Source organism: Scylla paramamosain, chromosome 12 (genome assembly GCF_035594125.1).
Source record: "Scylla paramamosain isolate STU-SP2022 chromosome 12, ASM3559412v1, whole genome shotgun sequence".
Lineage (NCBI taxonomy): Eukaryota > Metazoa > Arthropoda > Malacostraca > Decapoda > Portunidae > Scylla > Scylla paramamosain.
In genome coordinates this window covers 6,599,496-6,605,000 of record NC_087162.1, presented here as the reverse complement: position 1 = coordinate 6,605,000, position 5,505 = coordinate 6,599,496, and the positions used below count along the sequence as shown (strand labels likewise).

The following is a 5,505-nucleotide window of genomic DNA, read 5'->3' as shown; positions in this document are numbered from 1 at the left end:
GTGCGAAGACAAGAAATGCTCATTATTTTTTTAAGAATTAATTTTAAAGGTACTGAAAATGAATGTGCTGGAGGAAAATGAAATACAAGATTGATTTATGATGTGTATGGGAAGAAAATGAACCGTCAGTGGAAGGAGAAACTGATCAATATTAGAAAGAAAAAAATATTGACGGTAAAACTGCAAGACAATATCGCGCAATGTGCAAAGTGGGCGTCGTAAAGCGACAAGTGGCGTCATAAAGCGAGAAGTGACGTCATAAAGCGTAAAGTAGTGCCGTAAAGTAACGCAAACAATCACTGTCACGTCACTGGACGGCATCTGAGAGTGTGATATAGTGACATGGTGATGAGGCAGTGAGTGACCAGATGACGCGTGTGACTTGAGAAGAAGGAAGCGTGAGGAGCGAGTGAGGGACTTTCCGAGCAGTTCCCAGCCGTTCTCATTAGCAGCACCAAAACGCAGTGACCGTCTCTTCAGTGTTACCGGAACCAAGCTTTATAGACTTATACTTCATGTTGCCACTCAGCGGAACAAGGTCTCCTCGTGGGCTTCTCCTCAGTGTTACTAGGACAAGTAGCACACCACATATCAGTGTTAACAATCACTCTACTCTGAGATAGGGCAAGTGTGTTCCAAGTGCCAGTTCTTGATAAGGGTATGAAGATTTCCGTGTGTGAGGGTCAGATGGAATAAAGTTAACGTGTCCAGTGCTGCCTGGGATTGATAGGCGTTTGTGTGTGACGAGAAGTGAGGCTTAGGATGAGAAGGTAGTGTGCGAGTGTTGCCAGGATGGATATGGATGTGATCACGGGTGCCAAACACTGAACATTCCTGATACGTAGAAAGCCATTCACCACCACCACCATCACCACTACCACCACCATACCACAGTAACACCATCACCAACACTGGTTATGCATACGGCCACTAACACAACCACAGCTTACAATGCAACAAGCACCATGAACACCATCCATCTACACACCTACTAGCGCCGCAGACCCGCCGACACCACCAGCGCCATCACCGCCACCACCACTCGGGGTAATCACAAAAGCCTTCCAGAAAACCCTCCAAGAAAACAAATGACTCTCGTCAGTCACTCCAGAAATGCCACGAAGAACACAGGATTTGCGAATGACTTTAGGATGCCGAGGAGGAGGAGGAGGAGGAGGAGGAAGAGGAGGAGGAGGAGGAGGAGGAGGAGGAGGAGGAGGAGGGAATAAGAAAAGGAGGCGGAAGGACAGAGGCACCCAACTATATTTTACATGTGACTCTGCGCTCCCGTCATCCAATTTTCTTCCTCCCCTTCCCCCGCATGGAAGAAAAAAAGAAGTGTGATTTTTTATATTCCAACGTGAACTCTGAAGGAATGGCTTAGCGGGGACACAAACGCACGCACGCATAAACACGCTTACTTACACACGCACACACATACACACGACACACACTGTCATCCCAAAAGTATTCTCTCTCTCTCTCTCTCTCTCTCTCTCTCTCTCTCTCTCTCTCTCTCTCTCTCTCTCTCTCTCTCTCTCTCTCTCTCTCTCTCTCTCTCTCTCTCTCTCTCTCTCTCTCTCTCTCTCTCTCTCACGCACACACCTTCCTCCACTACTCGCCCACCTGTCGACTCGAAGGAAAAGACTCAAAGGCTGAAATATTGAGGAACCAGACCCAATTCTGACGCTAGAGAGGAGGAGGTGAGACGTGAATGCATGGCGGGAGAAGCAGCAGAAGTAAGAGGAGAAGGAAGGAGGAAGAGGAGGAGGAGGAGGAAGAGGAGGAGGAATCGGACGAGAACGAGGACGAGGACGAGAGAGAGATGCGTCAGGCGCCTTGCTGTTTGCTTGGCATGTTTGTTTCCTTGTTTATACAGCTCTGTTCCCTTTGCTCTCACTTCCCTTTCCTTCTCCCTTTCTCTCTCTCTCTCTCTCTCTCTCTCTCTCTCTCTCTCTCTCTCTCTCTCTCTCTCTCTCTCTCTCTCTCTCTCTCTCTCTCTCTCTCCGTAAGCCTTCAGTAGAGTATGTATGAAAGGAATGATCAGTCGGTCTGCGCTCATTTAAAAATCTGCACAAATAGAACAGAGAGAGAGAGAGAGAGAGAGAGAGAGAGAGAGAGAGAGAGACTTTTCTGTCATTCACAATAAAATATTATCAAATGAACACACATTAGGAAAGTCGCTAAGAATTATGTGCAAGACCATCATGTGATTTATTAGAGTTTGGTCACGCAAAACAAACCGTCACTTTAGATTACCGTAAAAAAAAAAAAAGAGAAAATGGGAGTAATTCATCCAGCCAACACGACTTGGGGGGAGAGAGAGAGAGAGAGAGAGAGAGAGAGAGAGAGAGAGAGAGAGAGAGAGAGAGAGAGAGAATAAGCGCGGACGGGCTTGCCTGGTCATATTAAGTTTAGTGAAATTAATTATCTCCTGTCTGTCTCTCTGTCTCTCTCTCTCTCTCTCTCTCTCTCTCTCTCTCTCTCTCTCTCTCTCTCTCTCTCTCTCTCTCTCTCTCTCTCTCTCTCTCTCAACACGAAAAGACGCCTCCACACACCACTCGCCGCGTCTCACCTGCCGCATCTCCCGTCATTAGGCCAAGATTACAGGTGTGCTGGACCTTAAGTCACCTGACGTATTCGTAATTACCTGCACGTCTGCCTTGTCGCCGCGGCACCCCAGCGTTACCAAGCCAGGCGCACTCCCCTTACCCCCGCACGTCGCTTCCCCTATCCTTCCTGCCTTCTTCCTTTCCTCCTCCTCCCCTGGCACTATTTCACTCCCTCTCTCACGTCCTCGCTTCTTTTTTCACTTAATAGGAACCTGTAACCTTTCTTCTTATACACCAGTGCTTTCATTTTCATACATTATTATCTTCCTTCACGCTGGTGCATATTAAATGAATGCGTATTTTTTTTTTTTTTTTTTTTACTCGTTGCAAAAGAAACTTCTCATTTATTTTATTAGACCGTGTTATTTTTTTTTTCTGTTTGTTTCTTGTTATATATGAGAAAAAAAAAAAAAAAGCGGAGGTGATGGCGCGCTGGTAATGGATGGCAATTACCTATACTCAGGCGTGCTCTGTAATCAGGTTGTTAGCGCCGAGTCAGAATGGAGCCTAAAAAAAAAAAATAATAAATAAATAAATAAAATAAAATAAAATAAAATAAATAAATAATAAAAAGAAGTCAAGTTCATGATAGGGACGTAACTTAGGTAGAGATATCTAATACAGAGGCTTCCAAATGGTGACCTGATGTCTTATTCACGCTTTTATTATGTCTTTTTTTTTTTTTTTTAAGGGGAATGACAAGTGAATGATTGATTCTAAGTAAGAAGCCGCTGCAGGATTTTCGGGCACAGCTGAACAGGAAGGATTCTCATAAAAGGAAAGCTAAGGAGTTAAGAAGTCTATGTAGAATCATTATTTGCGGGAGTCGCAGTGAATGAAAGGAAAAGGAATGAAAATTGGGGGAGAAAAAGCTGCAGAATTTTACGTCCAAGAGCAACGTGAGATAAGCCCTGAAATCTTGCTGCAATAAAAGATAAAACCAAATGAGGGAGTAAAAATAGATTCTCTCTCTGTCTCTCTCTCTCTCTCTCTCTCTCTCTCTCTCTCTCTCTCTCTCTCTCTCTCTCTCTCTCTCTCTCTCTCTCTCTCTCTCTCTCGACTTAGAAGCAGATTAGATGCACATAAATATCAACATATCAGAGCTTACAAACACACACACACACACACACACACACACACACACACACACACACACACACACACACACATATACGCGAGCGCTATATAACTATATGGGAAATGAAAAATGAAAAAGGAGGAGAAGGAGGAGGAGGAAGTGAAGCCAAAACAAATTACTGGTAGTCGTGATGGTGGCTGTAATGGTGCTAGTGGTGATGAAGGTGGCGCAAATAGAAATGATGGTGTTAGTGGTGGTAGTGGTGGTGGTGGTGGTGGTGGAAGTAGAGGACGACAAGACAATTCATCATCATAAGAGGGAGTAGAATCAGAGGGGCGAGTTTTTACTGTGTTATGCTAGATGTGAGTGAGGTGCTATTTCCTTAACTGCCTACCTGGTGGCCTCGAGAGTCGCAATGGAAGGCGTGAGGGAAACTAAAGTAAACGCAGCAACACAGGAAACGAGGTCATGATGTAGCAGGGGTGACCTTATACTCTCTTGCAAGGAACACGTGAAGGAGGACAAATCAGGTTACGAAGGTGTATTAATATTAAGGAAGAAAGAAGAAGGAAGATATGATATTAGGAGTCAAATGAAGTGAGTGTTTGAAAAAAAGAGAAAGAAAAGATTGCCAGTAAAAATGTCCATTCTTTCAGTGAGTTTAGAAGTGTAATGAAGTGTAATGAAACCATTCCTGGATAAGTTATTAAGTCGGCAACAGAAAAATTAAAAAACGAGAATGAAAAGAAGTGTGGCGAGGAGAATTTATCGGCCATTGAGACTCATTCCATTGTGTGAAGGAAGAAAAACTCTCAACTCACACAAGATTATTCCATTGTGTGTGTGTGTGTGTGTGTGTGTGTGTGTGTGTGTGTGTGTGTGTGTGTGTGTGTGTGTGTGTGTGTGTGTGTGTGTGTAGATCTTCCTTGTGCGTGTATTCGTCTTCCTTTTCTCATTTTTCCTCCTCTTACTTCTTCTCCTCCTCCTCCTCCTCCTCCTCCTCCTCCTCCTCCTCCTCCTCCTCCTCCTTCTCCTCCTCCTTCTCTTTCAACATGCAATAGGTCGGGTCAGTTCTCTCTACGTTACCAGATGTGATATAATACCTAGGGTGGTTGTTCCTACTTTATTATTCTCTCTCTCTCTCTCTCTCTCTCTCTCTCTCTCTCTCTCTCTCTCTCTCTCTCTCTCTCTCTCTCTCTCTCTCTCTCTCTGAGCCACTTCATTTTACACTCCACTAGTTCTCCATTTGTTCACCCATACAGTACATCGTTCCCTTTTTCCATATGCGAGACAGATGATTATTCGTTTTTGGAATGTGTGTGTGTGTGTGTGTGTGTGTGTGTGTGTGTGTGTGTGTGTGTGTGTGTGTGGAAATGACTCTTGGCTTTCCGTTTCCAGAGTATGCGACGGTCTCTGCTGGAACGCACTGGAATATAATGAACACGCGAGTAGATGGAGGTGATCTGTGGAATGAATGACTGAATGGATGTTCTTATTTATACGTATATATAAATGAAACGATTACTGGAATGTGTGTTTCTATTAGAGTGAATTATGTGATTATTTTATTACTGATGAGCATTTGTACCAGGGTGAGTTTGGAATGAGTTGTGGAGTGACTGTAAATTTGAATGTTTCTATTGAAATGACTTATAGAATAACTGGAATGACTTACGTATGTTCTCACTGCAATGGCTGTTGGAATGCCTATCTTTAAATAAATGCCATACTTGTGGAATGTGTGGAATGACATGAAATGAGAATGACTGTCTTTATATGAATCAGACAGATGGAATGACTGTCTTCGTGAAAGAG

The 5,505-nt window shown here is 43.9% G+C and overlaps 1 protein-coding gene across 1 annotated transcript in view; it reads left to right on the top strand.

Annotated features, from left to right (window-relative positions):
* LOC135105631 (carbonic anhydrase-related protein 10-like) overlaps window positions 1-4,904 on the top strand; it is a 105,890-nt gene extending 100,986 nt beyond the window's left edge. The window contains exon 9 of the mRNA XM_064013981.1: window positions 1-4,904. This exon is cut by the window's left edge and continues 222 nt beyond it. The gene's annotated coding sequence lies outside the window, so the exon portion shown is untranslated.
* Window positions 4,905-5,505: the final 601 nt, after the last annotated feature.